Below are 27074 nucleotides of genomic sequence, written 5' to 3'. Positions count from 1 at the left end.
AAAGATGAGATGATTTCGGTCGAAATCGATATAAAGATCACCGGAAACGGATGCACGGTTTGCAAATGGCAAGCAAAACAAGAATGACATAATTCTGCGATTAACAGCCGGATAGCACTTAGAATACATCAAGTAACTATGCTACAGCACCCCAACATAGCAAAAAAGCATATGGCAGTGATCTACAGGAGATGCTTGACAAAAGATGAACACTGAGCTACGGCTAGATCACAATATAACAGGTTCAAACAAGCATGGCAAAAGTGCAAGAGATATCAGCTTCACAGACTTGGTGAAAATACTGAACATGGCTGAAACAGCATCAGGTAGCAATGTTCAGAGTAAGAAAAACACATGCTACAGGAACTTAACATAGCAAACCAAGGCATGGCATGAATCTACTAAATGCATATAACAAAAGTCCCTTACTGACCTTGAGCCAAAAAGGCACAGAAGATATGATGTCACACATGTAAACATAGCAAGTTTCGTTAACAGGTTCCAGATTTGGCAGAAAACAGAGCATGGCATTAACAGAATTATGAAGGCATCTTGGTGAGCTCGATTCACTCATCACAAAAAAAGCATGACAAAACAAGCATACCTACAGCAAGATGGCATGTTCATGAAGCTAACCATGGCAAGAGCAAGTTCATAGCATGTACGGACCAACTACAACAACCTTGGCAAAATGAAATATCATGTTAACATTCTGCCAGGAACATTTTATAGCAAACGTAGAGCAAGATTGAGACATGCTAGGGTACTCTATAATTGCAAACATGGGCATGGATGGATAGATCACAACTATATCTACAAAACATCCTTACTGAACATACTCAAAATAAGCATGGATCTCACTGTAGCCACATGGATACATGGCAACAAAATAACAGCAAGTAAAAGACAGCAAAAACCGAAGTCCCTGAAAACAGAAACATCACGAAGCATAGTTTACATGCTTGTGCTAGTCACCACATAGATCACAAAAATACATGGCATAAACCTCTGTAAAGACGGCATGGCATAGATCAAAACACCTATAGAGCTCATGCCCATAAGATGCACACATCAAATGCAACAAAAATAACAAAACATCAAGTTCTGATAAGTAACAGCAATAAACATCATATAGCACTCTTGCACCAGACATTTGGGCATCAAGATGGACTCAAACTAGCATGGCACAATTGTCGTGGAATTGTCACGGCAGATGTCCTTAAGCTAGGACTTAGTCGTGGAGCCATCGCAACTAGGAAGCTTGAAGGGGTTATGCGGGACAAGGAACACGAGGTTTATACTGGTTCAGCCCCTTACGGTGAAGGTAAAAGCTTACGTCCAGTTCGAGGTGTTATTGATTAGGGTTACGATCGCCAGGGAGCTAAACAGCTATGCCCGGTTCTCGATGAGGTTGTTGTTGCCCCTTAAGCCGCTGCCGGGTCCTCCCTTTATATAGGGAGGCTGACGCCCAGCAGCCCTTAGAGTCCCGGCCGGCTCATAAGAGCGTCCGGCTCGGACTCTAAACAATACTTGCCTTACACTACAAGTCTACTATAACAATGATGATAACTACGGGCTTTAAGCCATATCTGGGTCTCAGCCCATCTCTGGCCCATTATCTTGAAACTTGGCTCCGGGCTTCTGGCAACGACCCTACGAGTAACCCGGCCCCTCCTGGCGGGTGACTCTAAGGTCTATATCCTCAACAACAATGGAACAAAATGAAGATCATTTCATGATGAATATTTCGATATATCATGCACGCAAAACGAAGCAGTATGCAATGAGTTATGGTGCGATCAACAGGGCAACATAAAATGACAGAAGAAAAGACTTAAGAGGAAAATCGGGATCAACCTCTCTCAGATCTAGGGTTCTTGGCATGGATGCCGAGGCGGGGCGGCTCGCCGGAGATCGAGGAAGGACAACCGGAGCTCGTTGCCGGCGAGGTCGGGGGAGGCGGCACCGGCGGCGAGATCGGCGGGGACGGGTGAGGACGGCGGCACCGGCGACGATGCGGGCGGCGGCGGCCACACGCGCGGCCGGCGACGAGACGGCGAGGAGCGGGAACGGCGGCGGTGGCGGGGAGCCGCGCGGGGCGGAGGCGCGCGCGGGAGGAGGCGCGAAGACGTACGGGCCGCAGGGGCCGGCGGACGGGCCCGACGGGCTTCGGCGGCGGGGGCGGCACGGAGCCATGTGGCGCGGCGATTCGTCCGGCGCCGGGCGGACGTGTCCGGCGCGCGGAGGAAGGGAAGACTAGGGTTTGGACCCGGATTTGGATGAGGAGGACATATTTATAGCTAGGGGAGCTAGGAGACTCCAAATGGAGTGCGGTTTTCGCCCACACGATCGTGATCGAACGACCGAGAGCATGGAGGAGACTTAGATGTGTTATTGGGCTGTTTGGAGGGGGTTTGGCTGCAACACACAAAAGGCCTTTGCGGTTACTCGGTTAACCGTTGGAGCATCAAACGAGCTCCAAATGGAACGAAACTTGACAGGTGGTCTACCGGTGGTATACCAAGGTCACTTGGCAAACCTCGGTCCATTCCGAGAACGTTTAACACCCGCTCACGAAAAGAGACACCGAGCTCATGCCCATAAGATGCACACATCAAATGCAACAAAAATAACAAAACATCAAGTTCTGATAAGTAACAGCAGTAAACATCATATAGCACTCTTGCACCAGACATTTGGGCATCAAGATGGACTCAAACTAGCATGGCACAATTGTCGTGGAATTGTCACGGCAGATGTCCTTAAGCTAGGACTTAGTCGTGGAGCCATCGCAACTAGGAAGCTTGAAGGGGTTATGCGGGACAAGGAACACGAGGTTTATACTGGTTCAGCCCCTTACGGTGAAGGTAAAAGCTTACGTCCAGTTCGAGGTGTTATTGATTAGGGTTACGATCGCCAGGGAGCTAAACAGCTATGCCCGGTTCTCGATGAGGTTGTTGTTGCCCCTTAAGCCGCTGCCGGGTCCTCCCTTTATATAGGGAGGCTGACGCCCAGCAGCCCTTAGAGTCCCGGCCGGCTCATAAGAGCGTCCGGCTCGGACTCTAAACAATACTTGCCTTACACTACAAGTCTACTATAACAATGAAGATAACTACGGGCTTTAAGCCATATCCGGGTCTCAGCCCATCTCTGGCCCATTATCTTGAAACTTGGCTCCGGGCTTCTGGCAACGACCCTACGAGTAACCCGGCCCCTCCTGGCGGGTGACTCTAAGGTCTATATCCTCAACATTAGGCCCCAGATTGATTTGAGCCGGCTCTCGTCAATCTTCAGCTCTGCAGACAGAAAAAATTTCCGGCTTACCATTCATGAGAAGGTCATAACCCGGAGTGACGTCATCCCCCGGACTCCGGATAATCCGCCGTGACGTCATCCTCCATTAAGTCCATTTTTTACTCCGCCAGATCCGCAACGGATCTTTGCTTTTACTGTCATTCCGAGAATCGAGGCGCCGTGAGGGGGAGATAACCACGCCGTGGCCTCCTTGAATCCCGCGCCCACTTATGACTCTACCTTATAAATAGGCCGGCCCAACGCTCTCTTCTCACACTCTCCTTCTTCCTCGTGCTGTCGCTCCTCTGCCCGAGCTTCTGCCACTGCCGCCGCCGTCGCGCCCCTGATCTTCATCGACCCGGCCGCTGCATCACCCTGACTCGGACCAGATAACGGCGACGACCTCCTCTCTTCCTCAACTCTGGTGAGTCTTCTCTGCCTTGCTAGAACAGATCTGCGGTAGGGTCCCTTCAGTTCTTCGTGTTCGTCACCATTGCCCACAAACTCGGTAGTTCTTGTTACCACTGTAGTTGGTTGATCCTTAACCTCGCGTAGAACCACTGCGGTAGAGGTTTGAGACCCATTTCATCTGTAAGAAACCCTCTTTTTACTGCATAAGAACTGTGTTCAACCTCAAGAACTTCTTCTGCCTCTGTTTTTTAGGTCTAGAAAATTTTCACCTCGCCCGACCATTTTGATCCGAAAAAGTTACTGCAATATGTGAAATCTGTTTTACCACACTTAGTAAAAACTGCAACCCTTGAATTTTGGCGGCTTATACTTCCGACTTAAAGAAAACACGCGCCGTAGAACTTTCCGGTTTAAAGAGAACCATGCACTGTAGAATCCTCCGACTTAACTGCAGTAAGCCGTAGATGACCAACTTATCCTGAAAACTCCGACGGCTTAGATTAGCCCCGACGGCTTAGATAACTCACCATATCAATATATATCATTAGTTTCCTTCATAAGCCGTCACTGTAGTTCGAATGATAATCCCCGGCTTATAATTAACCCGGACACTTTTCTCTTCCTCATAGACCACCAACCGTCACCATGCCTCCCAAGGCTCCCATCACTTGCAACTGGATGAGATCCAACGTCACTGATGAAACCTTGGCCAACTTTGTTAAGTCTGGATATCTGCCCAAGAAGGAAGTGATGTCCTACCGTGCCCCTGACCCGTCAGAAAAAAGACCACAGCCGAGGGACGGGGAGGTAGTGATCTTTGCGGACCATATGAGCCGGGGCTTCGCACCGCCCGGCTCAAAATTCTTCCGGGACGTGCTCAACTTCTTTGACCTTCGGCCTCAGGATATAGGACCCAATTCCATATCCAACATCTGCAACTTCCAAGTTTTTTGTGAAGTATATCTTGGAGAAGAACCGAGTCTGCTGCTCTTCAGAGAGCTGTTTTATTTGAACCGCCAAAATGAGTGCGCAAACGGTCCAAGTCTAGAGTTAGGCGGCATCTCCATCCAACGGCGCAGGCACTTTCTATTCCCTTACGCAGAGCCGCCAAGTCACCCCAAGGACTGGAATATGACTTGGTTCTACTGCCAAGACACATCCCCGGCTGATGAGAGCCCGCTGCCCGGCTTTCGCCCAACGCGCCTGGAGCCGACTCATCCATTATCCGACAAACTGACTGCCGCGGAACGCCAGCCCATGCTTCCAACGATCAACAAGATCAAGGCCCTGCTAGGCAACGGTCTGAACGGAATTGATCTAGTCCGGGTCTGGATCTCATGGCGGGTGATCCCATTGAGCCGCCGCCCCGGCTTAATGTGTGAGTACACCGGGCGAAAGGATGACCCGCAGAGGCACAGTCGCAATGATCTTCCAGAAGACATTGCCGAAGAAGAGACCAAGGCTCTGTTAAACGAGAGCCTGGCAGACTGTGGAAGAACCGGGCTAGCCCCGTTCTGCAAGACCAATCCAGCCCCAGCGGTAAGCCGCTGACTTTAACCTTTCCACTTTTTTTTTACATGTCACCTTGCTCTGAACCTTTTTAAGAGTTCATTACTGTATTTCTCAGGCTGATGACAAATTCTGGCGGGTCAAGTACGACCATGAGGCGGCCAAGAAGGCGAGGAAGGCGAAGAAAGCCGCCAAGAAATCCGCCCCTCGCAAAAAGGGAAACAGACCCACTGCTTCGGAGTTGCTGCAGTTAAGCGACAGCTCCGAGTCATAGGTAACCCTTAACCCTTTTAAACTCTTGCTATATTTGTCGTTTGCCACTGTCCGTCTTATCAACTTTTTGCTTACTGACAGGACGACACCGGCGCCAGTAACCCGGTGATTGAAGAGGTAACATCACTTTCCTCCGACTCGGAGCCTTTGCCACAGCTGAAAGTCCGAAGAGTAACCCGGAAAGTAAGCTTTTCTCATCCATTAGCTCATCAAGACCCTCAATTTCTTTTGAAGCAACAGGTTCACGAAAGCCGGCGTCACACCCGGGCCTGCAAGGATACCGAACTCTCCACCGGGTTACCCGACGCAACAAGGAAGCGTCGTACCGAGGTTTTTTCTCACCTGTACCCTTTTCATCCGTTGGCGGGTGTCATCCGTCAGCCACTCAACTCTTCTGACTCCAATTACCAGGAGACCTCCCCCTCTTCGGGTGACTCCATGCAGTCAAGTCTGCCGGCCTTTAAAACTGCACCCGGGTAATAACAATCTCCTTACATTATCTGTCTGTATTTACTCTTTGTATGCCTAACACTTCTGTCTTTTCAGTGCCCAGGCAAAGCTCACCAAAAGAGCAAAGAAGACCAGGTCAGCCGGAGTGCCAGACTTGCCTGAGCCGGAGACGACGGCTCAAGAGCCGCCAGCCGCCTCCGAAGCCACCATTCCCATGGACACGGTGCCTGAAGCCCCTGCCCCGACCACCAAGACAACGACCGAAGCGTCAGCTAACCCGGAGGCCTCCGGCTCAACCCCACCGGCTAACGACCCGGACGTGGTAATTACCCGGACGGAGTATGTTGAGCCGGGAAGGCCGACCGCGCTGGCCAAATGCTCCGCGAAGGGGGAGTTGCTGCAACCCCACCGGGTGAATCTGGATCTCTCTGGCTACACCGACTTGAGCATTGGAGAGCTCGTCTCCGGCTACATCAGCCAGGTTCACAAGAGCCGGGACGCCGAGATCGCCATGGTCAACCAGATCCAACAAAAGTCTGAGGTAACCTTCTGCTGTCTTCTTACTTTCCGCATAGTGATCCTTGTCATGCTAGCCCCCAAGTCTATGACTTATACTTGAATATGTTGTAGACTTAGAGTCCGGCTTACTTAACTGAACCGGCAGTACGTAGATAGATACGTTCAATATGCATTATCCCCCAAGTGCCAAGTGTCTTTGCTTGGAAAGTGCTTGGGACTTATATAATGACTGTTAATAACCCGGAAATATATGCAGGCTACTGGCAAGAAATTTGAGTCGGACCTTGCGGATCTCAAGAGCCGGTTAAAGACTCGAGAGATGGATTCCCGGAAGGCGAACGCCAAGTTTGTCTCCAGCATCGCCGCTCAGGAGAAACTGAAGACTGAATTCGACGCTGAGCGGAAGGCCTAGGCGGAGGAGAAAGCCGCACTGGTGACCCGGGCAGAACAGGCGGAGAAGGCCCTTACTGAGAAGACCGCTGAGCTCTCCGGCCTAAAGCGCTAGGTGTCCCAAATGGTGGCTGCTATCTTCGGTAAGTCGCCTCACCGGCTCTCATCAAGTCTGTATATGTTATGATTCATCCTTGTCACCGGCTTGTCTGACCTTGATTAAACAGGTCCCAGGAGTGCCAACCTCAACCAAAGCGTGGTCACCAAGCTAAAGGCCGTGTACACCCTGGTGGAACAACTCTACACCGGGTCACAGTGCGCCTTAGCTGTGGTGGCCCTATCCAACGAGGTGCCAACCCATCTGGCTGAAGTCCTGCGCCGGCTCGCAGTTCTGCCACAGCGGATCCAGGAGCTACGCCGAGCCTCCGCAAGATCCGGAGCAATTGTCGCGCTGAGCCGGGCCAAAGCATTCCTGCCGGAGCTAGACCCGGCAGACATCGCCCTGGGTTACCCCAGCCTGAAGGAAGACGGCTCCGCCTTCGACCAGAAGGACTTCGCGGCATGTGTGAAGGTTGTACGCCCGGTGGCCACCATCATCGGGAACGACACCGACTTAACCAAGTATCAGCCGGGGTACAACGCGGAGAATCAGAGGATTCCAACCCCTCGCTATGAAGCTCTTAGTCTGCTTCCTCCGGCTCGCCAACACACCTTCGCCCCCGAGATTGACCCGGCCGGGTTAATTGACGAAGAAGCCCAGTTCGAAGCTCTCAGCGGCATCAACTGGAAGTCGTCAACCTTCGAGGTCTTGGGATCAGCCGGAGCAGAAGATGAGCCGGGGACTTCGACTCAACAGGCGTCATAAAGCGGCTGGCGGTTCACCGAACAACACTCCACCCTTGAAACTTTGAAGGATTTTTGTAATAGAATAAGTGCAACAATTTATCTCTGTCGTGCCATCGTGCACGTAATGAATGCTGAAACCCTTTGAAGTTATTCTTTTGATGTTCCTCCGGGTCATGATTATCCTTTGTGCTTCTCAACCCTTAAAACGTATCTTCAAGCATCTGCATAGAAAGGCAAACCACAAGTCTCAAGGCGGCTTACCGCCCTGAGAATCAGGTGTTTGAAATGGATAACCCGGAACACGAACCAAAAAAGACTGGCCGTTAACTATACTCTGAACATAGCCGTGATAACACACTTAACGGCCCGTAAGCATACCTCCGGTTTAAATAACCCGGGTAGCCTGGTTGGTACCTGAACTCGAATTTACCTGTCTTGATGACATCCATGATGTTCAACTTAACAAGATAAACCAAATATAAGCCGGTCAAGAGAGACCCGGCAGTACATATTTTGACATGAGCAGAGTAGACTTGCGATAAAGTATAAAAACTTGGGGCGGCCGGTTCGAATACGACCAGAAACCCGGTCCAAAGAGGTTAAGCTAAGATTCGGATGCGATCATATAGCCCCCAGTGGGTGTGGCGATGCCAATCAAAAGGGTATCGACAGCTATGTTCTCTTTGGTTCGAATACGACCCATGTTTGAACAGGAAGCCCCCAAGTGACTCTGAAAATTGTTTAACGACGCTGATTCGAATACGATCCACGTCGGTTCTCAGAGGGGTGACACTATGATTCAAATATGACCAAAGGCAACCTCCCAATGAGCTCGGCACTTTGCCAATCAAATGGGTATCGACAGCTATGTTCTCTTTGGTTCGAATACGACCCATGTGTGAACAGGAAGCCCCCAAGTGACCTTACTGCTTACGGCTAAACTTGAATACGATCATAAGCCAGATCCTCCTTTCAAACTAGTATATAAAAGATGACACACATAATTGGAGGAAAAAAGGACAAAGGTCCTGCTTTATTGCTTATCATAATATATACATGTCTGAAATATGTACACCACGAGAGCCGGCAGCTCAAGTGTAGTAAGGCCGAAGTTGAGCTATATTCCATGGCCGACGGGTCTCCTCCTCAGATTTACGCGAATCCTTATGTTCCCGAATATCAATGAGATAATATGACCCGTTGTGCAAGTTCTTACTGACCACAAAGGGCCCTTCCCAAGGTGGGGATAACTTGTGTGCATCAGTTTGATCCTGGATGAGCCGGAGCACAAGGTCGCCTTCCTGGAAGACCCGGGATTTGACCCGGCGGCTATGATAACGACGCAGGTCTTGTTGGTAAATCGCGGAATGGGCTACCGCCACATCACGTTGTTCGTCCAACAAGTCCAGAGCATCTTGGCGCGCTTGTTCATTATCCGTCTCAACATAAGCCGCCACACGAGGCGAATCGTGACGGATGTCGCTGGGGAGGACTGCTTCTGCTCCGTAAACCATGAAGAAAGGCGTGAAGCCAGTAGACCTGTTAGGAGTAGTGTTGATGCTCCATAAGACGGAAGGCAACTCCTCCACCCAACAACCCGGCGTCCGTTGCAAAGGGACCAAAAGCCGGGGTTTGATGCCCTTCAGAATCTCCTGGTTAGTCCTCTCAGCTTGACCATTGGATTGGGGATGAGCTACTGAGGAAACATCAAGTCGGATATGCTCCCGTTGACAAAATTTTTCCATAGCGCCCTTGGATAAATTGGTGCCATTGTTAGTTATGATGCTGTGCGGAAAGCCAAAGCGGAAAATCACCTTTTTCATAAATTGAACCGCCGTGGCTGCATCGCACTTGCTAACTGGCTCAGCCTCCACCCACTTTGTGAATTTGTCAACTGCCACCAAGAGGTGGGTCTTCTTATCCTTGGATCGTTTAAAAGGTCCAACCATATCAAGCCCCCAGACCGCAAAGGGCCAAGTGATTGGGATCATCCTCAACTCCTGAGCCGGCACATGAGCCCGTCGTGAGAACCTTTGGCAACCATCACACTTACTGACCAAGTCCTCCGCATCAGCGTGAGCCGTTAGCCAATAAAAACCATGACGGAAAGCCTTGGCTACAAGAGATTTTGAACCGGCATGATGGCCACAATCCCCTTCATGGATCTGGCGCAAGATCTCTTGACCTTCCTCAGGGGAGATACAACGCTGAAACGCCCCTGAAACACTGCGATGATGCAACTCGCCATCAATGACAACCATTGACTTAGCCCACCGGGTTACTTGCCTGGCCAGAGTTTCATCCTCAGGCAACTCTCCCCGGGTTATATAAGCCAGATATGGCATTGTCCAGTCTGGTATGACATGAAGAGCCGCCACCAGACGTGCCTCCGGGTCAGGGATGGCCAAGTCCTCCTCGGTAGGCAACTTGACCGAAGGGTTATACAGGACATCCAGGAAAGTGTTAGGCGGCACCGGCTTTCGCTGAGAGCCTAACCGGCTTAAAGCATCAGCCGCCTCGTTCCTCCTGCGATCAATATGCTCCACCTGGTATCCCTGGAAGTGCCCAGCAATGGCATCAACCTCACGGCGATAAGCCGCCATTAGAGGATCCTTAGAATCCCAGGTGCCCGACACTTGTTGAGCCACCAAATCCGAGTCCCCAAAGCATCTTACCCGGCTTAAGCTCATCTCCTTAGCCACCCGAAGACCGTGGAGCAAAGCTTCGTATTCAGCCGCATTGTTAGTGCAAGGAAACATCAACCGTAGCACATAATGGAACTTGTCACCTTTTGGGGAAGCCAATACAACACCAGCCCCCGAGCCCTCCAACTGTCTGGACCCGTCAAAGTGGATAGTCCAATAAGTGTTATCCGGCTTTTGTTCAGGCACTTGAGACTCTGTCCAATCATTGATGAAATCCACCAAAGCCTGAGATTTAACAGCCGTGCGTGGCACATATTTGAGGCCATGAGGTCCAAGTTCTATAGCCCACTTAGCGATTCTCCCTGTAGCCTCTCTGTTCTGGATAATATCACCAAGGGGGGCAGAACTGACCACAGTGATGGGATGACCCTGAAAATAATGCTTGAGCTTCCGGCTCGCCATGAACACACCGTATACGAGTTTCTGCCAATGCGGGTACCGCTGCTTGGACTCAATGAGCACCTCGCTGACATAATAAACCGGCCGCTGAACCGGATGCTCCTTACCCGCCTCCTTGCGCTCCACAACAATAACCACGCTGACAGCTCGTGCATTTGCCGCTACATATAGTAGCAAGGGCTCCTTATCAATCGGAGCAGCAAGGACGGGGGGCTCTGCCAGTTGCTTTTTTAAATCCTCAAAAGCAGTATTAGCTGCATCATTCCAGACAAAGTTGTCAGTTTTCTTCATTAACTGATATAAGGGCATAGCCTTCTCACCCAAACGGCTTATAAACCGGCTTAAAGCAGCGATGCGACCCGCCAAACGCTGAACATCATTTATACATGCCGGCTTAGCCAGGGAGGTGATAGCCTTGATCTTCTCCGGGTTAGCCTCAATGCCTCTGTCAGAAACCAAGAAGCCCAATAGTTTGCCTGCCGGAACACCAAAAACACACTTGGCTGGGTTAAGCATCATCTTGTAGACCCGGAGATTATCGAAGGTTTCCCTTAAATCATCTATCAGGGTTTCCTCCTTAATGGATTTAACCACAATATCATCCACGTAGGCGTGAACATTGCGCCCGATCTGTTTATGAAGACAATTCTGCACACAACGCTGGTAAGTCGCCTGTGCACACTTGAGTCCAAAAGGCATAGACACATAGCAGAAGGCTCCAAAGGGAGTGATGAACGCCGTCTTCTCCTGGTCCTTAACTGCCATCTTAATCTGATGATACCCGGAATAGGCATCCAAGAAACTTAAGCGTGCACAACCTGCCGTAGCATCAATGATTTGATCAATACGGGGGAGAGCAAACGGATCAGCCGGACACGCCTTGTTCAAGTCCGTGTAGTCCACACACATCCGCCAGGTGCCGTTCTTCTTGAGTACGAGCACCGGGTTAGCCAACCACTCCGGGTGAAAAACCTCAACAATGAACCCAGCCGCCAAGAGCCGGGCCACTTCTTCACCGATAGCTTTCCGCCTCTCTTCGTTAAACTGTCGAAGGAACTGTCTGACCGGTTTAAATTTTGGATCAATATTGAGAGGGTGCTCAGCGAGTTCTCTAGGTACACCTGGCATGTCAGAAGGTTTCCACGCGAAGATGTCCCTATTCTCACGGATGAACTCGATGAGCGCGCTTTCCTATTTCGGGTCCAGATTTGCACTGATGCTAAACTGCTGAGATGAGTCACCTGGAACAAAATCAACAAGCTTAGTCCCATCAGCTGATTTAAATTTCATTTCTGGTTCATTCTCTGTGGTTGGCTTTTTCAGAGAGGTCATATCTGTCGGGTCAACATTGTCTTTATAAAATTTCAACTCTTCTGTGGCACAAACAGACTCTGCATAAGCCGCGTCACCTTCCTCACACTCCAGAGCCACTTTCCGGCTGCCGTGAACCGTAATGGTCCCGTTGTGACCCGGCATCTTGAGCTGTAAGTACACATAACACGGTCGTGCCATGAACTTGGCGTAAGCCGGCCGTCCGAATATAGCGTGGTATGGACTTCGTATCTTGACCACCTCAAAGGTCAATTTCTCCGCCCTGTAGTTGTTCTCATCACCAAAATCCACTTCCAATTCGATCTTGCCGACTGGATAAGCCGACTTACCAGGTACCACACCATGGAAGATAGTATTTGACTGGCTGAGGTTCTTATCGACCAGCCCCATACGACGGAACGTCTTATAATAGAGGATGTTGATGCTGCTGCCTCCATCCATGAGTACTTTTGTGAACTTATAACCTCCCACCTGAGGGGCCACCACTAAGGCCAGGTGGCCCGGGTTATCCACCCGGGGGGGTAATCCTCCCTACTCCACACTATGGGCTGCTCAGACCACCGTAAATAGCGTGGAACTGCCGGCTCAACAGCATTAACAGCCCTCTTGTGAAGCTTCTCGTCTCGTTTGCACAAGCTAGTGGTGAACACGTGATACTGTCCACCGCTAAGCTGCTTCGGGTTGGTCTGATAACCCCCCTGCTGCTGTTGATGACCCTGACCAGACTGTTGATTAAAGCCCCCTTGGCCGTTCTGAGGACCGGAATTTGAACCACCGCCCGGGCCATGAAAGCCGCCGTCACCTAAGCCGCCGGCGCCTGAACCGCCATCCGGTCCATTGTAGTTTTTAAAGGCCTTCATGATAGCACAATCCTTCCACAGGTGAGTCACTGGCTTCTCTCTGGAGCCGTGTCTCGGGCAAGGTTCGTTCAATAGCTGCTCCAGAGAAGGTCCTGACCCGCCGCCTCGGGGAGGGGGCCTCCCCTTGCGCCGCTGGTTATTACCTTGAGAGTTGGTGTTGGCCACAAACTCTAGGTTGCCATCGGCCTTACGCTTGCCTCCTCCTTGGTACCCCGGGTTAAACGGAGGACCCTTGCCGTTGCCATTCTTCTTTCCCTTCCCTGCCCTTTCATCATCTGAAGGGGGATCCTTGGTACCATCGGAATCGGCGTACTTGACAAGAGCCGCCATTAGGGTACCCATGTCGGTGCAGTCGCGCTTGAGCCGCCCAAGCTTCATCTTAAGAGGCACAAAGCGACAGTTCTGTTCCAACATTAAGACTGCAGAGCCAGCATCCATCTTATCTGATGAATGTATGATCTCCTTGACCCGGCGAACCCAATGGGTCATGGACTCACCCTCCTGCTGCTTACAGTTAGTCAAATCCACAATTGACATAGACTGCCTGCAGGTATCTTTCAAGTTTTGAATGAACCGGGCCTTCAGCTCAGCCCAAGACCCAATGGAGTTCGGCGGTAATCCTTTCAACCATGTGCGGGCAGTTCCATCTAACATCATGGTGAAATATTTGGCCATGGCCGCCTCACTGACCTCCAGCAATTCCATAGCCATCTCATAACTCTCAATCCAGGCTGCAGGCTGTAAGTCTGCTGTATAGTTAGGCACCTTCCTAGGGCCCTTGAAATCCTTAGGTAGACGTTCATTACGGATGGCTGGTACCAAACAAGGGACTCCCCCAGTCCTGGTAGAAATTCCCACATCAACGGACGTCGTCGGATAAGCCGGGGGGTCTGATAGGCCGTCAATTGAGGCGCCTGCTCCGCCTCTTGCCGTGCTTGAGTTGTTGCGTAGAAGGCTCCATTATGAGCCGGACCATGACCAGGGGGCGGGTCGTGGCGTCGGACATTACTTGAGCCGGTCGCTGAGACCATGTGCCGGCTGTAACTCGGGCTCTGGCCTGGACGAGGGGTTGAGTGGATCCTGTCCCGGCTGTAGGAGTATGCCTCTTGCTGTGCTAGCGCCGTCTGCAGGAGTTCCCTGACCCGGCGGGTTTCGATGGCCGCCGGAGAATCGCCGTCAACTGGGAGAGCCGCCAGTCGTGCTGCTGCAGCCACCATGTTCTCTAGCGGGTTATCATAATGACCCGGGGGTATTGGCACATACTGAGGCGGGGCAGGGGGCACCTGGGGAGGCCCCATCATTCGTGGCTGAATAAGGGGTCCAGACCCGGGCGCAATGACTCCTGGCGGGTTACTAGACCCTGCACCCGGCGTGTTAAAGAGATTGCGCGGATCGTAGACCGGCGGGAGTCGAGACTGGGCCTTCTGATGCCTCCTTCTCATAACCTCGTTGGCCGCGTTCTGGTCCATCGTTAGTTGGACGGACTGCGCCTGAATTAGCTGAGTCCGGGCATCGAGGGCCGCCCGCTCCGCAGCCAGCCTAATTCCTTCCGCTGCGAGATCCTCTTTAGCCTTTATCAGATCTAATTTTAACTGCGCCACCTCCGCATCATGCTGAGCTTGATCCGCCGGGTCGACCGTGGCGGTTAACAGGGCCGTCATCTTGTCCGTGAGATCCATCAGCACCTGGGCCGGAGAAGGCACCGGGTTTCCCGCTCCAGCAGCGGGGTTCTGAATAGGCTGCACACCGGCCATAAAAACTCCAACCTGACTTGGCGGCTCAAAAAGGTCCGGAATACTGTCGCCATCGGAACAACCCATGAGCCTGCTATCTTGGAGTTGGTACAACGAGTTTGATTCATCGGTGGCCGACCCGCCGTCAGAGCCGGCCGCCGCCTCATCACGAGACCCGGAAGGATCAGAGGCCCCTCCATGGATACATCCCACAAAAGCGCGCCTTAAGGCAGGCCGGGCCCGAGCGGGTCGTGCGCGCTGAGCCGTTTCGACGAGATCGGCGCAGAGATCCGGCTCGGGGCCCGGCTCACCAACCTTGCCAATGAAGACATGAATTGCGCCAAAGGGGACCCGGTACCCGTACTCAATTGAGCCGGCGTCGGGGCCCCAGTCCTTGTCGTCGATGTAGAGCTTGCCGCGACGACTCTTGGTCATCCGGCCTACGGCGTATCCCTTGAGCCCTTCGAAGCTGCCCTTCAAGAACTCAAATCCACCGTGCGCTAGCCCCACGGTGGGCGCCAACTGTCGTGGAATTGTCACGGCAGATGTCCTTAAGCTAGGACTTAGTCGTGGAGCCATCGCAACTAGGAAGCTTGAAGGGGTTATGCGGGACAAGGAACACGAGGTTTATACTGGTTCAGCCCCTTACGGTGAAGGTAAAAGCTTACGTCCAGTTCGAGGTGTTATTGATTAGGGTTACGATCGCCAGGGAGCTAAACAGCTATGCCCGGTTCTCGATGAGGTTGTTGTTGCCCCTTAAGCCGCTGCCGGGTCCTCCCTTTATATAGGGAGGCTGACGCCCAGCAGCCCTTAGAGTCCCGGCCGGCTCATAAGAGCGTCCGGCTCGGACTCTAAACAATACTTGCCTTACACTACAAGTCTACTATAACAATGATGATAACTACGGGCTTTAAGCCATATCTGGGTCTCAGCCCATCTCTGGCCCATTATCTTGAAACTTGGCTCCGGGCTTCTGGCAACGACCCTACGAGTAACCCGGCCCCTCCTGGCGGGTGACTCTAAGGTCTATATCCTCAACAACAATGGAACAAAATGAAGATCATTTCATGATGAATATTTCGATATATCATGCACGCAAAACGAAGCAGTATGCAATGAGTTATGGTGCGATCAACAGGGCAACATAAAATGACAGAAGAAAAGACTTAAGAGGAAAATCGGGATCAAGCTCTCTCAGATCTAGGGTTCTTGGCATGGATGCCGAGGCGGGGCGGCTCGCCGGAGATCGAGGAAGGACAACCGGAGCTCGTTGCCGGCGAGGTCGGGGGAGGCGGCACCGGCGGCGAGATCGGCGGGGACGGGCGAGGACGGCGGCACCGGCGACGATGCGGGCGGCGGCGGCCACACGCGCGGCCGGCGACGAGACGGCGAGGAGCGGGAACGGCGGCGGTGGCGGGGAGCCGCGCGGGGCGGAGGCGCGCGCGGGAGGAGGCGCGAAGACGTACGGGCCGCAGGGGCCGGTGGACGGGCCCGACGGGCTTCGGCGGCGGGGGCGGCACGGAGCCATGTGGCGCGGCGATTCGTCCGGCGCCGGGCGGACGTGTCCGGCGCGCGGAGGAAGGGAAGACTAGGGTTTGGACCCGGATTTGGATGAGGAGGACATATTTATAGCTAGGGGAGCTAGGAGACTCCAAATGGAGTGCGGTTTTCGCCCACACGATCGTGATCGAACGACCGAGAGCATGGAGGAGACTTAGATGTGTTATTGGGCTGTTTGGAGGGGGTTTGGCTGCAACACACAAAAGGCCTTTGCGGTTACTCGGTTAACCGTTGGAGCATCAAACGAGCTCCAAATGGAACGAAACTTGACAGGTGGTCTACCGGTGGTATACCAAGGTCACTTGGCAAACCTCGGTCCATTCCGAGAACGTTTAACACCCGCTCACGAAAAGAGACAAGAGGGGTGCGCCGGTGCATGTGGGAGTGTCGGATTGCAAAACGGACAACGGGGAAAATGCTCGGATGCATGAGACGAACACGTATGCAAATGAGATGCGCATGATAACATGATATGAGATGCATGACATGAACAAATTGCAAAACGAAAGACAAAACCCAACACGGAGGGAATATCATAACACATAGCCGAAAATGAAGAGTTGGAATTACAAATATGGAAAGTTACATCCGGGGTGTTACACCAGATCTGGACCGGGGTCGCGACGTCGGCCACCCAGCACCACCACGCTGCCCCGCTGCCAAGGAGCGCCGCCGACACCACGCCTGCCGCCGGACCGCAGCCAAGCAGGGCTGCACTGCCGCCGCCTCCCTGCCCCGGAAAGGGAGCACGCGCGCGCGGGGACAAGAAGGCCCACCGCCGCCGGTACCACCCGGGCCAGCGCCGGGGGCGACCACCGGCGGCGGCGGGGGAAGACGGGGGAGGAGGGGGCCCGCGGGTGAGGAGCTCGAGCTCCGCCCCGGCCACCTCCCGGGGAGGCGGCGTGAGGCGGATCTGGACGGGGAAAGGGGGAGGGCTGAAGGGGACGGAGGCGGGGCGCGAGGCCGGCGGCCGGCGGCGGCGGGAGGGCCGGCGGTCGAGGGAGGAGAGGAGGGGGAACCCTAGCTGCCTAGTCGCGGGAGCTGCCTCATACTGTAACTTTCTTACTGTACTGACTGGCACCCCATGGAGGGACAGAGCACCTCCGTATTGCATCGCAGGAACGAACATCAAACGAGCAGCTGAATGAACGACATTTTGAGCGAATTACTGTCTAAGTGGTCACAGCTTACAAAAACAAACGTACCTTACGGAGTATACGCGTATGTGCATGTCAAGAGTACGACCCCTGATACCCCCATTCAGAACAACATAGTCACCATTTCCCCGTTTGGGAAAATTGAACATCACATCCTGTAAATGTGACAACGATCATAATAGCAAGAACAAAACAGCAGACAGCCAAAGACATTACTTAGCAGTGCTCACCGAACGCATGAACTCCGACTCCACCGTCCTGAAAGCAGCGATTTGTGGATTAGTTCAGACCAAGGAAGGTCCTTCTTTTAACACAAAAAATATTAGTTAAAAATAATACCATATCCTGCCCTGAATCCTGCCTGTACCGTCATCGAAGTCAAACAGAATTTCGTTGGCGCAAAACTTGGAGGTAGTCCACCTTCTGGGCGGTGGCGAGCTCGTATTCTATTCGCCATCGTGTTCGTGCACACCAGAAGGGAGCCAGTCCAGCATTACACCACCCGTCCAATCACGCCCGGGAATCCTCCGGTGGGCGGTTGGGTGGGCGGCCGGGGAACATGCTGCTACCAGAGTGAGAGAGCGTTATTACATCCCTGCACTGAGCAGTCTCTCCTCAACAGCTCACATTCTCCCCCCGAAGCCAAGCCGAATCCCCTTTCTCCCGGAGCCTCACCAATCTCGATCGACGACGCAAGGCTGCCGACCGGCCGGAACCCAGTCGACTCGAGCTCCTTCAACAGTGCGCAGCGCTCGAGCTCGAAGAACATACAGGTATGGATAAAATCCTGTTCATCTCAACACATCCATGGCCGTAGCCCTTGCTTGATTTGCAGATCAGTGGACTAGTCTTCTGATCTGAACCCCAACAAAAATGGTTACGAGCTTGGGCGACAGCTTGGGCGACGCGCCTGCTGCGGTGTGGCAGCCAGCCGTGGCGGGGACGGAGGGCTGGTCTGTGGTCCGGCGCAACGCGAGCGTACTATAGGTGAGCGGCCGGGAGGGCCGCGCCGGCTCACCTGCAGCGGGGGTCGGCGGTCGCCACAACCGCTTCTGGGCGCTGGCGGCGGAGGACTCGGAAGAGGAGGACGAAGGCGGGGAGCTGGATCCGGAGCGGGGCCTGCGCGCGGTGCCGGCAGGGCCGTCGATTGGAGATTTTGTGGCTTTGGCAGCGAAGCAGAGCGGTGTAGCTTCGCGCTCGGGGCGTGGGAGACGCTTCGCGCCGGGCGGCCGTGGCTCCAGATCCATGGCCTCACGCATCTGGCTGCCGTCGCGGGAGTACAGCTCGGGCTCGGGTGCTGGCGGTTCGTCGGGGGCGGCGACGTGTATTCGAGCCAAGGCGGCGGCGAGCCTGATGGTGGAGCAGACGGAGCTGTCCAGGGAGGACTGGCCGTGCCTGCCGGCGCCCCCTGTGGCGGCGGTGGCGGAGGCGGCGGGGGCGCCGTGCGGTCCGGAGACGATGCGCTCGGCACCGGGCCCTAGGGTTGGGCCGGATGGGCCGTTGGTGGGGGCCCTTCCTGGGCTGGCGTCGGGCGCGGGGCTGGATGAGGGTTCTGGGCCTGGGCTGGGGGGACAGGCTGGGGCGTTCTCCGACCCTCCAGTGGGATTAGGACTGGAGACGACCTCGGACCCGCGACCTCAGGTAACCCAACGGCCCAACGCGCCGCGGCCCGGCACTGGCCCGACCACTGGATATAAGTGGGTGAGGAGGGGTTGCCTGGATCCCCGTTTAGGGTTTCCAGCCACCACTCGCGAGGTGCGGCGCCTTGCTCACTCCGCCCGCACGATCCAGATCTGCCCCCATCCTCCCCCCCTTCTCCATTCTTTCGCGGCGGTGGTGATGGGAGATAGGCGTGCGGACAAGCGGCCGATGGAGGTGTCAGATCCGGAGGCGGAACGGCGTAGGGAGCGGGAACTACGTGACAAGGCGAAGCGAGTGATGCGCGAGCGTTCGGGTGGCCGCGAAGCCAGAGAAGAGCGAGGCGGATCTCGCGACCAGGGCGGGCGTGAGGGGGATTGGGGTCCTCCTCCCCCGTGGTGGATCTAGCAGCAGGAGCGCAAGAAGAAAAAGAAGGTTCAGCAGCGGCGACGAGAGCTTGAGAGGAAGCATGAGCCGCACCCCAACTGTGGTGGGGGCCACGGGGACACAATGGCCAAGAAGCCGCGTGCAGATCCACTGGCGGTGGCGCTGCCCTCTGCACCTAAGGGTACGGCGGAGGAACCCATCCCAATGGAGGTGGCACCGGACGTGGAGTGCTTCAAGTGCGGGCGCCCCGGCCACTTCCAATCCCAGTGCAAGTTCTTGCCCCTTTGTGTGCTCTGCAAGGAAGAAGGGCACACGTCCGCTCACTGTCCGACGAGGGGCCGGCAGCTTCACCTTCAGATCATGGGAAGCGCCATATCTGGGGAAGGATTTTTCTGCCTAGAGTTCGAGGACGCGGACGAGACCGAAGCCCCCATCGATGCTCGCATCAAGAACGCGGCCATCTTATCTGCGGAGCCGGGAAAGCTGAATCTTCGGATCCTCAAACAAGAACTGAAGCACATGGTGACTGGAGACTGGGATTGGCAGGTAACACAACTGGGTGATGACGACTTCGTGGTGGTCTTTCCTTCTGCAGATCTGTTACACATGGCGAAGTCTAGTGGTAAGTTGTTTCTGTCCATCAATGACATCACTGCGCGGGTGCGCGACATGTTACACGAGGAGGTCCAGCCCATGGTGATGCCGGAGACTTGGGTGTGGCTCCATGGCATCCCAAAGAAACATAGGCGTGAAGATCGCATCAGGGAGGGGTTCCGGATGCTGGGCCGGCCAATTGTGGTCGATGAACTTTCTCAGGTTCGGGCTTGTTCGGATGAAGCTTGCTTGCAAAGCCCCGGAGAAGCTGAATGGTGTCGTCGAGGTGTGGTTCAACCACGAGGGATACCAAATCAAGGTGGAGCGCGAGTCCCTTCCCAAAAGGGGTGGTGAGCGGGCCGTGCTGGGAGCAGGCCCTGCCAACCCTCCTGACAAGGACGCGAATCCGGGCGCTCGGACGCTGGGCATGGAAAACACGGCAGGGCCGAACCAGGCAAGGAACCGCAAGGGTGCGAGGGCGGCCCTCGTGGTGCGGAGAACCAGGATACCAAGATGCAAGACAGGGGAGAGGATCAAGACGACAGCATCCAGGACACGTCCATTGACACGAAAACTTGGGACAAGTTGGGTGCGCTGTCGGCTGAGATTGGTGCCATGGGGGTGGCGACTCAGGACACAGCGATGAGCGGGCCCCCGCTAGCCAGGTCGCTGGAGCTCTCCTTCAACGAGTACGGGACCAACCTTGCCCCGCCCCAGGTGGCGGCGACTCTGACTGGCGCGGGCGGGGTCTCCTCTGCTGCCTCTCTTCCAACCTCTTCCTCTCCAGTGGCCGTGGGGGCGGACTCTGGGTGCGTGGTGATCGAGCCTGCTGACCTTACGCCTGCTCCGCGTCGGGGTTCCAACAGCGGGGACAGGCAACCTAAGAAAACGGCAGGGAGGAAACCGGCGAACAAGCAGGCGACGGTGGTGACGGAGGTGGAGAATTCTGACCTTGGTGGTGAGTTGGGAGCAGCGCTAGGGACGACGGGGACTAACAACAAGGCCAGGCGCACCAAGGCGATCCCGGTGGTGCAGCGCGCCCCTAGCGTTCGGGCCAAGGCCAAGCTCGGCGATCTCTCTTCCTTGGAGAGCGCCAAACTCCGCATCGCCGACAAGAACATGGACGCCGCAGGTAACCCCTTGCCATCTTTCCGCATTCTTAATGCCTTCTCGGATGAACACCTGGTGAGCATTCTAGATGACTGTGGGGTGGAGACCCGAGGGTCGCAGTCCGAAATTATACCACTTGTGCACGCTAGGGAAGAGGCGCAGGCTGCGCTGGCGGCCGCTGCCGTGCGCTGTGCTAGCAACAACGTGTTAGCCATTGTGCCAGTAGAGGCTGGTGACGAGAGAGTGCCCGACGAGGTGACAGCTAGGGAAGCTGGTGTCCTTCCTTCTAATGGCCGAGTGACGGCTAGGAAGAGAGTGGCGAAGGCGGTGACCTCTCGAGGTGTGCGCCTACGTAACAGGGTGATTTAGATGCGATACATGTTCTGGAATATCCGTGGTTGTGGCCACAGTGGTCGGCGCACGCAGCTTAGAGAATACATGGCCAAAGAACATATTGACGTGGTTGCGCTACAAGAGACGATTAAATCTGATTTTACCTTCAGAGAATTGCTTGCTTATGATCCTCTACAACGTTTTGTTTGGCATTGGGTTCCCTCTGTCGGTCATTCTGGTGGCATTCTGTTGGGTTGTAATAAGGATGTATGTGATGTTCTGCATTGGGATGTTGGTGTTTTCCTTTTATCTGCTACTATTAAACATCGTGTTTCTGGTTTGTCGTGGGTGGTCGTTTGTGTCTATGGGTCGGCCGACCACTCCAGATCGCCAGCGTTCCTGTTAGAACTGACCAACCTGGTTGGGGCCAAAAGGGCAATCAACCTCCTTGTGGTGGTAGGGGGCGACTTTAACTTAATTCGCTCGGGGGTGGATAAGAATAATGCTAATATTGACTGGACGAGGGTGTCCTTATTCAATAATGCCATTGCGGCAACAGCATTGCGGGAAGCAGCACGGACTGGTGCCAGATATACCTGGACTAACAAGCAAATGCAGCCGGTCCGTAGCGTGCTGGATAGGGTCTTCTTTACACCGGAATGGGAGGTACTGTTCCCCATGTGCTCCCTCGTGGCGGAGACGCGCATCGGATCAGACCACGTTCCGCTCATATTTTCCTCAGGGGAGGAGCTCATCCACCGTAGCCCTAGGTTCTACTTCGAAACGGCGTGGTTCGAAGCAGAGGGATTTGCCCAGATGGTGGTAGAGCGTTGGGGCGCGATTTGTTCTCATCTGGGGCCCCAACGCGGCCCAGCAGAGAGCTGGGTCGCGGCTGCTGGCAAGCTGCGTGCCTTCCTGCGAGGGTGGGGCGCCAACCACGGTAGTGAGTCCAAGAAAGAGCGCGCGCGCATAGTTTAGTCTATTGCGTTGTTAGATATGGAGGCAGATCGCCGGCCCTTCTCGGAGGCCGAGTGGGCGCATAGGTACGCATTAGAAAATCAAGTAACGGCGATTTTGCGCGCGGAAGAGGAATATTGGCGACGCAGGGGCGGAGTCAAATGGGTCACGAAAGGAGACGCAAACACAGGATATTTCCATGCCTATGCGAACGGGAGGAAAAGGAAATGCACCATTCTGCATCTCCAATCAGACCAAGGTGTCCTGTTGGCGCAGGACCAAATCATGGCTCATATCTACGAGTTTTTCATAGGCCTTTTGGGGACGGCCGTTGAAAAACCTTTACGCCTGCGCGGTGATTTGTGGGATACCGCGGAGCGTGTCTCGCAGGAAGAGAATGATAGGTTAGCCCTTGCTTTCCTTCCTGAGGAAATAGACCAGGCCTTACACGGCATGAAAACGAGCACGGCGCCTGGGTCGGACGGGTGGCCGGTGGAGTTCTTTAAGCAGTTTTGGCCCTGCCTTAAGCACTTGTTTTACGATATTGTCAACGGCTTCGCTTTAGGCACGGTGGACCTTTCCCGGTTGAACTATGGAGCCATTAGCCTTATTCCTAAGGTGAAAGGGGCGGATAACATTAAGCTTTTTAGACCCATTACCTTGATCAACGTACCGTTCAAAATTTGTGCGAAAGCGTATGCCTCGCGCTTGGCTCCGGTCGCTCAACGAGTGATTAGCTCTAGTCAAACGGGTTTCCTCAAACACCGCAACATCCTCGAGGGACCAATTGCGCTACAAGAGATCGTTCACGAGTTGAAAAGGACCAAGGCACAGGGAGTGCTACTCAAATTAGATTTCGAGAAAGCGTACGATCGCGTTAACTGGGAGTTCGTGCGAGAAGTCCTCCTCAAAAAAGGTTTTGAGGCAGGATTCGTACATCGCATCATGCACCTCGTGTGTAGTGGGCACACGGCGGTCAATATCAACGGCACAACGGGCAAGTTCTTTCGTAACAAGCGTGGTCTCCGTCAGGGAGACCCAAGCTCCCCGCTCATCTTTAACTTTGTTGCGGATGCCCTAGCGGCCATGATTAATAAAGCAAGGGCAGCGGGACACATTAAAGGGCTCGTAGCTCATCTGATTCCGGGTGGGGTCACGCATCTGCAATACGCAGACGATACGATGCTCTTATTCGAACCCGATGACCACAGCATAGCTACCACCAAGCTACTTCTGCTTGCGTTCGAGATCTTATCAGGGCTTAAGATCAACTTTCTGAAGAGCGAAGTGATCACCATTGGGATGGATGATCTAGCTAGCTCGCGGGTTGCGAATCTACTTAATTGCAAGCTAGGGAGCTTTCCGATTAAATACTTGGGCCTCCCGATATCGACCAAGAAACTTACCATAGCGGAATGGGAACCGCTGTATGGGAAGGTCGCTAACAGAGTGAGCCCTTGGAGGGGTAGGTTTATGTCCTCGGCGGCGAGGCTCATCCTAACCAACTCGAGCTTATCGTCCCTTCCTATATTCACAATGGGGATGTTCCTACTAGCGGATGGGGTTCACACAAGACTCGATACTCCTCGTTCCTGGTTCTTTTGGGAAGGAGCCGGGACCAAGCGCAAGTACCACTTAGTGAAATGGGCAGCGGCGTGTAGGCCAAAAAAATTTGGCGGCCTAGGTATTACGAATTCTAAACTCATGAATGTGGCCCTGCTAACTAAGTGGTGGTGGCGTCTTGCCCAAAACGAGTCGGGGCTCTGGGCAGACATCCTCCGAGCTAAATATTTTCCGGAGGGGAATTTGTTCAAGGCTAAAATCAACGGCTCGGCCTTTTGGAACGGGATCCAAGCGGTTCGACCGGCGTTTTCAGTAGGTGCGCAGTTCCGGGTAAACAACGGCAAGTCCACACGCTTCTGGCTCGACCACTGGTGGGGTCAGGAGCCGTTATGGCAATCTCATCCGGAACTGTACCAATTGGCAACGGACACCAACATCATGGTGGCCGATGCTTTGCGCGTCCAACCTCCAGCCATCTCTTTCATTAGGAATCTAGAGACTAGGGAGGCCGCTAGCTGGGACGCTTTGTCGGCTAACTTGGGAGGGCTGACCCGTAGTAATGGGGCGGACACGATCTCGTGGAAGTTGACCGCTTCTAAGAGATTTACGATCAAGTCCCTATATGACAAGCTATCTGAGGGTACTACGTTAGATATAGCGAGGGGGCTATGGAAGGCTGACATTCCTCTCAAAATCAAGATTTTCCTATGGCAAATGTTTCGCAACCGCTTACGTACGTCGGACAACGTTGCCAAACGAAATGGGCCGGCGGACGGCACGTGCACCACTTGCGGTTTAGGGGAAAACGCGAACCACGTGTTCTTTGGTTGTGTGCTCGCTAGATTTGCGTGGAGTGCGGTGAGAGACGCCTTCAATCAAAATTGGAACCCACAATCTAGCCACGACATGTTGTCTATCTTAACGGCGCAAAGAGGGGCCAATGCTAGGATTGTGTGGAGATGCGTCGGGGCGCTACTTTGGTCCCTCTGGACGGTTCGAAACAAAATTACGATTGAACACAAGTTCCCGGCCCACCCCGCTGATATTATCTTCAAATGCCATATTTTCCTTCAGGTATGGGCACCGCTGGGGAAGAAGCGTGACATCGAGCGCATGAAAGAGACTATGGAGCTGATCAAGACAACCATGATGAAGGCGCGGCAAGGGATGATGGCTGCACCATGAACCTCCTCGTTTTGCTAGCTTTAGCCTTGATGTTTCGCATTTGTGATATCGAACTTGTGGCTGCGATCTCCTTAGCTATATCTTGAGCCATGTGCTCGTTTGACTGTCTTTATTTGGCTTGTAAGACTCTATGTGTGGATTCTGCCTGGTGGCTTTATTAAGTTAAAGCCGGACGCAGCTAGCGTCTATGTTAAAAAAAAAACAGAATTTCGTTGTCCAATTCATGTCGATTTTGCATCACACCAACGAAACGTCCCTTCATAAAGAAATGGCATCGTTATATATTTAAAGTTTCAATTTTGAACTGAACTGAGCAAGCTTATGGTATATGTTTTTCTTACAGTGTTGGTTGGCATCCCATGGAGACTCAGCACACCTCCATATTGCGTTCAAGGAGCGAGCATTGTTATTTGTTTTACCGTCAAAGGAACAAGGTTGTTAGGGAGATCAAGATGTTGCATAAATCCATCAGTTTAGTACGAAGTCGAGCCTAAATGCCAAAGATAAAGTTGATCTTTACCTGAACGTCGCTGCACTGGACAACATCGCCTCGTCCAGCAACAGAACATCACAGGGCAGCATGATGCCCTCTCCAAAATGATCTTCAACCTCAGAAATAATGCTGGATGATCCTCCAATGGTACCTTTTCCATCACCCAGCCCTGCCATCGTACAGAATGCAGCTTGTTCAATTCCGAGGAAAGGGTGCAGCGGTATGTATTCGCGTTTCAAGCAGTCTAACTTAAGGGGTGCAGTAATGGCTACGGGCTGGCACTGCAACCAAATAAATGGCCATCTTGACCACGAACAATTTTGTTTTCCGTGAATTAGATGGCCCTTTCGGATGCATAGCGGGCAGTGGCTAGCATAGTTTGCAAGTTCCCCAATGACTCGTGTTTTTCAACACCAGAACAAATAACATGCTGACAACAGGGACAGCCGGAACCAATGCAGCAGCTTGCAGGAGAAGCAAAAAGGTGCCGAACCTTTGAGACAAAAACTACGAAATGTATGGAACCTTTGAGAGCCAGCAAAGCAACAAAACCTAGACAATAGCTCTTCCCAAAATAGAGCATGGTAGCTGACCATTGCTGGAAAGCAGCTGCCCCAATTCCAGTTATAAGTCTGCCATTTTCAGAACCTAGCTTGCCATTTCGGTCAACAGCCCAGAAAGACACCCCCCCCCCCCCCCCCCTCCACATGCTTTCCTCTTCTGTAAATGTGATCTCCAATAATGCAACAGTTCAGAACCTTATCCATACATAAGTTCGGATCTTGATGCCAACCAAGGGTTCCGATAGCACCTGGTAGGGTATATATATATATATATGTGTGTGTGTGTGTGTGTGTGTGTGTGTGTGGGTATTGTTGGAAGCATTTTATTGTTACACTGGAGACAGTTCCATGGTCAATTCGAAGCAAACAATATCTTATGTATAAACAAAATAAATGGTTGATCTAGACAAAATTTTCACCAGATAAACAATCTCATGTTGATATGGAAGCAAATTTGCTATGAAATAGATGCAAAATGAATTTCTCAAGTGCTATAACGTGTTTCCATATATTGTACTATGTGCTTACATGTCAAGAATACTAGCGAACAACATGCATCAGATGCACCGGTTTCTCGTACTTCAGTGCAGATTTCAAAGTACGTACGATGAAGCAACTAAGGAGGCGGTTATTGCCAAAATAATGTAGATCTAACGTGATTTCTGGGAGTAGTTGACGGGAAACAAATTGCAATTAGCGCGCTGCATGCAAACTGTAGTAACTACTTACACCCACCTCTCCAATCGCACGTTCCAGGATGCATCAATCCAACGGTGGACTACTAGTCTGATGGGAAACTAAATATGAGTAGTC

The 27074-nt window shown here is 53.2% G+C and overlaps 2 long non-coding RNA genes across 2 annotated transcripts in view; both read left to right on the top strand.

Annotated features, from left to right (window-relative positions):
* LOC109787239 (uncharacterized) overlaps positions 1-26752 on the top strand; it is a 72055-nt gene extending 45303 nt beyond the window's left edge. Inside the window, exon 5 of the long non-coding RNA XR_012204429.1 lies at positions 25549-26752. This is a non-coding gene — a long non-coding RNA (uncharacterized lncRNA). The remainder of the gene's footprint in view (positions 1-25548) is intronic.
* LOC120971716 (uncharacterized) lies at positions 17935-25425 on the top strand. The gene is made up of 2 exons (XR_012204430.1): positions 17935-18211; positions 25095-25425. It is a non-coding gene; the product is annotated as an uncharacterized lncRNA (long non-coding RNA).
* Positions 26753-27074: the final 322 nt, after the last annotated feature.

Source organism: Aegilops tauschii, chromosome 1, assembly GCF_002575655.3.
Source record: "Aegilops tauschii subsp. strangulata cultivar AL8/78 chromosome 1, Aet v6.0, whole genome shotgun sequence".
Classification (NCBI taxonomy): Eukaryota; Viridiplantae; Streptophyta; class Magnoliopsida; order Poales; family Poaceae; genus Aegilops; species Aegilops tauschii.
Note: the sequence above shows the minus strand (reverse complement) of the source record. Positions and strands in the feature narration are given on the sequence as shown.